The 10,000-nt window shown below is 51.3% G+C and overlaps 1 protein-coding gene across 1 annotated transcript in view; it reads right to left on the bottom strand.

Moving 5' to 3' along the window:
- Positions 1-10,000, bottom strand: part of LOC120913075 (keratin, type I cytoskeletal 18-like) — a 63,285-nt gene that overhangs the window by 52,933 nt on the left and 352 nt on the right. The gene's annotated exons all lie outside the window — the stretch shown is intronic.

Raw genomic sequence — 10,000 nt, 5'->3', positions numbered from 1 at the left:
TATACAACCTCTTTGAGGCCCCGTACACACCAGAGGATATCCGCTGGAAACGGTTCCCAGCAGCGCCTCTGTTCTGTGTTCCGCCAATCACGGATGCCTTCTCATCCTCGGACGAGATGAGAAGGCATCCGTGATTGGCGGAACACAGAACAGAGGCGCTACTGGGAAAATTTGTGTTCCGCCAATCACAGGACACGCTGAGAAGACGGCGCGGCTTTGAAATCATGGACGCTCGCAGCAGACGGAGACTGTCACCGGCCTGCAAAACGTGAGTGATGGCACAGTGGGGGGGAAAGTGGGGGCAAATGATGGCACTGTGGGGGCAAGAGATGGCACTGTGGGGGCAAGTAATGTGATGGCACTGTGGGGGCATGTAATGTGATGGCACAGTGGGGGCAAGTAATGTGATGGCACTGCGGGGGCAAGTAATGTGATGGCACTGTGGGGGCATGTAATGGCACAGTGGGGGCATGTAATGGCACAGTGGGGGCATGTAATGGCATAGTGAGGCTTGAAAAAGCCTGTTTCTGTCAGCGGTTGTTCCGGCTACCCCTCAGCTTCCAGAAAGACTAGTAGGAAGGGGGTAGTCTTATACGGCGAGTATATCCCAAAACCAACATTTTTCCTGGAAAATTAGTAGGTCGTCTTATACGCCGGAAAATACGGTATCAGGAAATACTCATATTAAATCCGGGGTGAAGAAGTCTGAAGTGCGGTGTTTACGCAAGCCGCCTTTGTAATACATCATATATACACGGTATACATTGTTTAACTTTTTCCTCTAAGGCAACCACCTGTGTAAAGTATCTCCAACTGTAACTGTAGCTTTTATTCTTCTCTGGGTTCATGTATGAGAATTTATTTTTCCCTTTTCCCATGCTATATTGTTTCAGCGTGATTATTTTCCGAGGTCTGGTATGTATAAAGATACGTTTACCAGGGCTGATCGTCTGACAGATCATTTCAGAATTAGAGGACAGTAATGTGATCTTGCTGGGTTGCAGCGGTGGGGTGATGGTTGTGATCTCTGTAGGCATCTTGGAGCTTCAGAAGACGCCCCTTGCCAGTCAGTTGATCTCGAGGAAACGCTTTGTACTACTACCTACAGGCATCGAAACAGCTATCACACCTGCAGGCACAATCCGACCTCTAAACGCGCATATTTGGATCAGCTGATCATTATTACAGGTCAAAAATTTAGGTCAACAATTTATGTTGTGTACCTGCCCTCAAGGGGATTGCAATCTAAGGTTGAAAGGCAGCGGCGGTGCGTCCATAAAGGGTGCAGGAGCGCCGCCCCCACTATCTTCTGGGCCCACACCACCAGAGAGGGAGCCATGCTGTACCCGCACCATTAGAGAGGGGGCCACGCTGTACCCGCACCACCAGAGAGGGGGCCACGCTGTACCCGCACCACCAGAGAGGGGGCCACGCTGTACCCGCACCACCAGAGAGGGAGCCACGCTGTACCCGCACCACCAGAGAGGGGGCCACGCTGTACCCGCACCACCAGAGAGGGAGCCACGCTGTACCCGCACCACCAGAGAGGGAGCCACGCTGTACCCGCACCACCAGAGAGGGAGCCATGCTGTACCCGCACCACCAGAGAGGGAGCCACGCTGTACCCGCACCACCAGAGAGGGAGCCACGCTGTACCCGCACCACCAGAGAGGGAGCCACGCTGTACCCGCACCACCAGAGAGGGAGCCACGCTGCACCCGCACCACCAGAGAGGGAGCCACATTGTACCCGCACCACCAGAGAGGGAGAAAGACCAAGCCACCGCCATGGTACAGACATGCTACACTACTGACTAGAGTCACCTCGGGCAACCCAGAGTAAGCGAACATCCAGTCAGAGGGATCACTGTTGCGGTTTTACTGGGTCTGGTAAGAGGGCCTGTTGGCCATTATCCATTACTGTTCCCAGGGACTGAGCTATTAGGAAGTGCCTAACCTGATATCCTCTAGGCCTTATTGACCGCCACAACGTCCCTCTCTGTCCTCTTCCCACGGCGTCCCTCTGTCCTCTTCCCACGGCGTCCCTCTGTCCTCTTCCCACAGCGTCCCTCTGTCCTCTTACCACGGCGTCCCTCTGTCCTCTTACCACGGCGTCCCTCTGTCCTCTTACCACGGCGTCCCTCTGTCCTCTTACCACGGCGTCCCTCTGTCCTCTTCCCACGGCATCCCTCTGTCCTCTTCCCACGGCGTCCCTCTGTCCTCTTCCCACGGATTCCCTCTGTCCTCTTCCCACGGCGTCCCTCTGTCCTCTTCCCACGACTGCCCTCTGTCCCCTTCCCATGGCTTCCCTCTGTCCTCTTCCCACGGCGTTCCTCTGTCCTCTTGCCACGACTTCCCTCTGTCCCCTTCCCATGGCTTCCCTCTGTCCTCTTCCCACGGCGTTCCTCTGTCCTCTTCCCACGGCGTCCCGCTGTCCCCTTCCCATGGCTTCCCTCTGTCCTCTTCCCACGGCGTCCCTCTGTCCTCTTCCCACGGCGTCCCTCTGTCCTCTTCCCACGGCGTCCCTCTGTCCTCTTCCCACGACGTCCCTCTGTCCTCTTCCCACGGCGTCCCTCTGTCTTCCTCCCATGAAGATAACAGGGCGGGTCTTAAAAGGGAAGGGGTGTGGCCTTGACAGGAAGGGGTGGACCATATATAAATTAGGGGGGTGCGTGAGTTTAGTCAGGCCTAGGGCAGCACAAAACCTAAATACACCACTGCTTCTGGCACCGCTTTAATCCCCATAGATAGATTCATGCATTGCATGCATCTATGGTCACTGCTGACACCCCCTATTCAGGTGTCCGGCCCCTTTTCAGGCGCCTGAATTACGGTGGGGGTGTTTTTTGGAAGCACCTGACTAGAGCCGTCGGCTCTAATAGGCGCCCAAAAATGTGAGAAGCGGGCACAGCGCTGTGCATTTGCTTCTCACTCAGCTGTATGTTAGCAAAGCGAAGGAATCCGCTTTGCTAACAATGAACCCCCTTTCAGCCAATAAGGTGCGCCGGGTCTGTGTTGCCTGTCACCTGATTGGCTGAAACGTCAGGCGCTTTGATTGGGTGCCTAACAGGCGTCCAATCATAGCAGAGGGCGAGAGAAGGAGCGGGTGGGAGAAGACATCGGGTCGGGAAGGAATGGAGGACACCGGACACTGCTCGCCGCCTGCCGCCATCACCCGCTGGCCACCCGAGGCAACGTAAGTGCCGGGCAGATGGTGGGCAGGCAGGGGGTGGGGGCACAGTGGCAGCACTTGGGACACAGTGGCAGCATTTAATGGGCACAGTAGCAACATTTGATGGGAAAAGTGGCTGCGTTTGGCACAGTGGCTGCATTTGGTGGCACAGTGGCTGCATTTGATCGGCAGGAGAAGATATTGGGACGGGAAGAAATGGAGGACACTGCTCACTGCCTGCCGCTATTGCCCGCTGGCCACCAGATACAAGGTAAGTGCCGGGCAGGCGGGGGGTGGGGGCACAGTGGCAGCACTCGGGACACAGTGGCAGCATTTAATGGGCACAGTAGCAACATTTGATGGGAAAAGTGGCTGCGTTTGGCACAGTGGCTGCATTTGGTGGCACAGTGGCTGCATTTGATCGGCAGGAGAAGATATTGGGACGGGAAGAAATGGAGGACACTGCTCACTGCCTGCCGCTATTGCCCGCTGGCCACCAGATACAAGGTAAGTGCCAGGCAGGCGGGGGGTGGGGGCACAGTGGCAGCACTCGGGACACAGTGGCAGCATTTAATGGGCACAGTAGCAACATTTTATGGGAAAAGTGGCTGCGTTTGGCACAGTGGCTGCATTTAATGGCACAGTGGCTGCATTTAATGGGCACAGTGGCTGCATTTAATGGGCACAGTGGCTGCATTTAATGGGCACAGTGGCTGCATTTAATGGGCACAGTGGCTGCATTTAATGGGCACAGTGGCTGTGTTTGATAGGCAGGAGAAGATATTGGGACAGGAAGAAATGGAGGACACCGCTCACTGCCTGCCGCTATTGCCCGCTGGCCACCCGAGACAAGGTAAGTGGCAGGCAGACATCAGGCAGGGGGCACAGCGGCAGCACTTGGGGCACAGTGGCAACACCTGGGGCACAGTGGCAGCACTTGGGGCACAGTGGCAACACCTGGGGCACAGTGGCAGCATTTGGGGCACAGTGGCTGCGTTTGAAGGGCAAAGTGGCTGCGTTTGAAGGGCAAAGTAGCTGTGTTTGATCGGCGGGAGAAGACATTGGTACAGGAAGAAATGGAGGACATCGCTCACCGCCTGCCGCTGAGGAGAGGAGGAAAGGATTAGAAGAGTAGAGGGGGAAAGGAGAAGAGAAGTGGAGAGGAGGAGAGGATGAGAAGAGTAGAGGAGGAGAGGATGAGAAGAGTAGAGGAGGAGAGGATGAGAAGAGTAGAGGAGGAGATGATGAGAAGAGTAGAGGAGGAAAGGATGAGAACAGTAGAGGAGGAGAGGATGAGAAGAGTAGAGGAGGAAAGGATGAGAAGAGTAGAGGAGGAGAGGATGAGAAGAGTAGAGGAGGAAAGGATGAGAAGAGTAGAGGAGGAAAGGATGAGAAGAGTAGAGGAGGAGAGGATGAGAAGAGTAGAGGAGGAGAGGATGAGAAGAGTAGAGGAGGAAAGGATTAGAAGAGTAGAGGAGGAAAGGATGAGAAGAGTAGAGGAGGAGAGGATGAGAAGAGTAGAGGAGGAGAGGATGAGAAGAGTAGAGGAGGAGAGGATGAGAAGAGTAGAGGAGGAAAGGATGAGAAGAGTAGAGGAGGAAAGGATTAGAAGAGTAGAGGAGGAAAGGATGAGAAGAGTAGAGGAGGAGAGGATGAGAAGAGTAGAGGAGGAGAGGATGAGAAGAGTAGAGGAGGAGAGGATGAGAAGAGTAGAGGAGGAAAGGATGAGAAGAGTAGAGGAGGAAAGGATGAGAAGAGTAGAGGAGGAGAGGATGAGAAGAGTAGAGGAGGAAAGGATGAGAAGAGTAGAGGAGGAGAGGATGAGAAGAGTAGAGGAGGAGAGGATGAGAAGAGTAGAGGAGGAAAGGATGAGAAGAGTAGAGGAGGAGAGGATGAGAAGAGTAGAGGAGGAGATGATGAGAAGAGTAGAGGAGGAAAGGATGAGAACAGTAGAGGAGGAGAGGATGAGAAGAGTAGAGGAGGAAAGGATGAGAAGAGTAGAGGAGGAGAGGATGAGAAGAGTAGAGGAGGAAAGGATGAGAAGAGTAGAGGAGGAGAGGATGAGAAGAGTAGAGGAGGAAAGGATTAGAAGAGTAGAGGAGGAAAGGATGAGAAGAGTAGAGGAGGAGAGGATGAGAAGAGTAGAGGAGGAGAGGATGAGAAGAGTAGAGGAGGAAAGGATGAGAAGAGTAGAGGAGGAAAGGATGAGAAGAGTAGAGGAGGAGAGGATGAGAAGAGTAGAGGAGGAGAGGATGAGAAGAGTAGAGGAGGAAAGGATTAGAAGAGTAGAGGAGGAAAGGATGAGAAGAGTAGAGGAGGAAAGGATGAGAAGAGTAGAGGAGGAGAGGATGAGAAGAGTAGAGGAGGAGAGGATGAGAAGAGTAGAGGAGGAAAGGATGAGAAGAGTAGAGGAGGAGAGGATGAGAAGAGTAGAGGAGGAAAGGATGAGAAGAGTAGAGGAGGAAAGGATGAGAAGAGTAGAGGAGGAGAGGATGAGAAGAGTAGAGGAGGAGAGGATGAGAAGAGTAGAGGAGGAAAGGATGAGAAGAGTAGAGGAGGAAAGGATGAGAAGAGTAGAGGAGGAGAGGATGAGAAGAGTGAGGAGGAGAGGATGAGAAGAGTAGAGGAGGAAAGGATTAGAAGAGTAGAGGAGGAAAGGATGAGAAGAGTAGAGGAGGAAAGGATGAGAAGAGTAGAGAGGAAAGGATGAGAAGAGTAGAGGAGGAGAGGATGAGAAGAGTAGAGGAGGAGAGGAGAAGAGTAGAGGAGGAGAGGATGAGAAGAGTAGAGGAGGAGAGGATGAGAAGAGTAGAGGAGGAAAGGATTAGAAGAGTAGAGGAGGAAAGGATGAGAAGAGTAGAGGAGGAGAGGATGAGAAGAGTAGAGGAGGAGAGGATGAGAAGAGTAGAGGAGGAGAGGATGAGAAGAGTAGAGGAGGAAAGGATGAGAAGAGTAGAGGAGGAAAGGATTAGAAGAGTAGAGGAGGAAAGGATGAGAAGAGTAGAGGAGGAGAGGATGAGAAGAGTAGAGGAGGAGAGGATGAGAAGAGTAGAGGAGGAGAGGATGAGAAGAGTAGAGGAGGAAAGGATGAGAAGAGTAGAGGAGGAGAGGATGAGAAGAGTAGAGGAGGAGAGGATGAGAAGAGTAGAGGAGGAGAGGATGAGAAGAGTAGAGGAGGAAAGGATGAGAAGAGTAGAGGAGGAAAGGATGAGAAGAGTAGAGGAGGAAAGGATGAGAAGAGTAGAGGAGGAGAGGATGAGAAGAGTAGAGGAGGAGAGGATGAGAAGAGTAGAGGAGGAGAGGATGAGAAGAGTAGAGGAGGAAAGGATTAGAAGAGTAGAGGAGGAAAGGATGAGAAGAGTAGAGGAGGAGAGGATGAGAAGAGTAGAGGAGGAAAGGATGAGAAGAGTAGAGGAGGAGAGGATGAGAAGAGTAGAGGAGGAGAGGATGAGAAGAGTAGAGGAGGAGAGGATGAAAAGAGTAGAGGAGGAAAGGATGAGAAGAGTAGAGGAGGAGAGGATGAGAAAATTAGAGGAAGAGAACAGAAGTGGAGAGGAGGGGAAGAAGAGAGGAGGAGAGGAGGAAAAGAGGAGAGAAGGAAAAGAAGAGAGGTGGAGAGGAGAAGAGAAGTGGAGCGGAGGAGAAGAGTAGAGGAGAAGGGGTGAAGAAGAGAAGTGGAGAGGAGGAGAGGATGAAAAGAGTGAGAGAGAAGAAAAGAGGAGGAGGAGAAGAGGAAGGAAAAAGGGGAGGAGGATAGGAGAAGAAGAAGAGAGGAGGATAGGAGAAGAAGAGGAGAGCAGAGGAGGGGAGGAAAAGAAGATCAGAGGAGGATCCCTTAGCTATGAATAAGCATCTAACCATGATGTGAAACGCGTCCCTATATGTCCACTTTTGGTTTTGGCCACGTTTGCTGAATTTTTGGATGATTTGCATTTGCGTTGCATGTTTGGATTTTACACTTCTTTGTCATTTTTTGCAATAAATTCGCTTTTACAGAGAGCGGCAGTCCAGGATGGTTTCTTTGCACCATCAGAGGAGGAGAGGAGGAAAAGAGATGATGAGAAGTGGAGAGAAAGAGAAGAGGAGGAGGAAAGAAGAAGAACAGAAGAGGAGAAGAGTAGAGGTAGACATGAGAGGAGGAAAGGAGAAGAGAAGAGTGGAAGAGGAGGGGAGGAAAGAAGAAGAACAGAGGAGGAGAAGAGTAGAGGTAGACAGGAGAGGAGGAAAGGAGAAGAGAAGAGGGGAAGAGAGGAGGAATGAAGAAGAGAAGTGGAGGAAAGGAGAAGAGGGGGAGGAAAGGAGAAGAACAAATGAGGAGAAGAGGTAGACAGGAGAGGAGGAAAGGAGAAGAAAAGTGGAGAGAAGAGGGGTGAGAAGAAGAGGAGAGGAGGAACGGAGAAGAAGAAAAGTGGAGGGAAGGAGAAGAGGAGGAGGAAAGGAGGAGAAGAACAACAACAGAGGAGGAGAAGAGTAGAGGTAGACAGGAGAGGAGGAAAGGAGAAGAGAAGAGGGGAAGAGGAGGGGAGGAAATAAGAAGAACAGAAGAGGAGAAGAGTAGAGGTAGACAGGAGAGGAGGAAAGGAGAATAGAAGGGGGAAGAGGAGAGGAGGAAAGAAGAAGAGAAGTGGAGGGAAGGAGAAGAGAGAAAGAGAAGAGGAGGAGGAAAGTAGAAGAACAAAGGGGGAGAAGAGAAGAGGAGAGGAGGAAAGAAGGAGAAGAACAAATGAGGATAAGAGAAGAGGTAGACAGGAGAGGAGGAAAGGAGAAGAAAAGTGGAGAGAAGAGGGGTGAGAAGAAGAGGAGAGGAGGAACGGAGAAGAAGAAAAGTGGAGGGAAGGAGGAGAGAAGAAGAGAAGGAGGAAATGAGGAGAAGAACAGAGGAGGAGAAGAGTAGAGGTAGACAGGAGAGGAGGAAAGGAGAAGAGAAGTGGAGAGGGGAGGAGGGGGGAAGGGAAGGGGCTAGTTACAGCTGCAACACAGACAGTTCCTCTGTATTTTTAGAGGCTGTGATAGGTGGTGCTGACCCTCCATCACTGATCACCAAGAAGAGTGAATTGGAGCTTTAATTTCCCTGAAAATTTGATGTAGATGGAGGATGAGGAAACAAAGGCGGTGACTGGGGGTGATAAGTGGCTTCTGAGGGTTATGTAAATGGTTTTAAAAAAACAGTCCTGCGCCTATTCCTGTGCTTAAAATTGGCCTCTCTTTAGCCTCAGACAAACACATCCAGTGACAGTACACAAATAACATCTAAATATACAAAAAAAAAGAGGATAAAAAAACAACGTGCAATAAGAAAAGGGGGTGCATTAAAATTTTTGTGTTGTGACAATAATGCGTGTTGTCACAATGCTAGACCGACCGCTCCCCGCTCCCTGCTCCCCGCTCTCTGCTCCCCCTCCCTGCTCCCTGCTCCCCGCTCCCCGCTCCCTGCTGCCTGCTCCCTGCTCCCCGCTCTCTGCTCCCCGCTCCCCGCTCCCCGCTCCCTGCTCCCCGCTCCCTGCTCCCCGCTCTCTGCTCCCCGCTCCCTGCTCCCCGCTCCCTGCTCCCCGCTCTCTGCTCCCCGCTCCCTGCTCCCCGCTCCCCGCTCCCTGCTCCCCGCTCTCTTCTCCCCGCTCCCTGATCCCCGCAGCCTCCTCTCCTCTATGCCCTGGTGGTTGCAGGTCCTCTGACATCATCAAGTACAATGCAGGGCCCACAGTCTTATATGGGAGGTGAGGATACAGAGGGACAGTCCACAAACTGTTGTCCCCGGAGACAGGCTTTCAGTGTCAATGGACCTTCAATTAAAGAATCGAAACTACTCTAATTACACCCCAAAAAAACACACCCTGTAAATGCCATGAAAAAAATAAATAAAGTATTTTTAAACCAAATTTTCTCTAAATGATAGAAATAAAGGCCCAGATTCTCGTAGAATCGCGTAAAACTGGGCGGGCGTAACGTATCTGATTTACGTTACGCCACAGCAAGTTTTACAGGCAAGTGCTTTATTCTCAAAGAACTTGCCTGTAAAGTTGCGGTGGCGTAGCGTAAATCACCCGGCGCAAGCCCGCCTAATTCAAATTAGCCGGGTAGGGGGCGTGAAGCATTTAAATTAAGCGCGTTCCCACGGCGAACGTACTGCGCATGCGCCGTCCGAAGAATATCCCAGGGTGCATTGCTCCAAATGACGTTGCAAGGACGTCATTGGTTTCGACGTGAACGTAAATGGCATCCAGCCCCATTCATGGACGACTTACGCAAACGACGTAAATTTACAAATTTTGACGCGGGAACGACGGCCATACTTAACATTGATTGCGCCTTATATACCCAGGGGCAACTTTACGCTGGGACAAGCCTAACGTAAACGTCGTAACTTCACTGCGTCGGCCGCCCGTACGTTCGGGAATTCGCGTATCTAGTTAATTTGCATACTCAACGGGGAAAACGACGGAGGCGACACCTAGCGACCAAAAAAAAAAATTGCATTTAAGATCCGACGGCGTAAGAGCCTTACGCCTGTCGGATCTAATGCTTATCTATGCGTAACTGATTCTAAGAATCGGTCGCATAGATACGACGGCCCAGATTAGGACTTACGACGGCGTACATGGCGTTGCGCCGTCGTAAGCCCTTTGAGAATCTGGGCCAAAGAATTTACGTTTTAGGAAATTTTAGATCAGTAATTTTTAGACAAAATCAATTAAATAAACAATAAACGCAATAAAAGAGCACAATCTACAAACAAAGAAGTCACCCACATGCATAAAACAAAGCAACATAAATAAAAAAGTTACAAAAATAAATAAAAACTTTTTGAAACTGGCAAAAAAAAAAATGTAAG

The sequence above is a fragment of the Rana temporaria genome, chromosome 9 (genome assembly GCF_905171775.1).
Source record: "Rana temporaria chromosome 9, aRanTem1.1, whole genome shotgun sequence".
NCBI lineage: Eukaryota > Metazoa > Chordata > Amphibia > Anura > Ranidae > Rana > Rana temporaria.
This window is presented reverse-complemented; position numbering and strand designations above follow the sequence as displayed.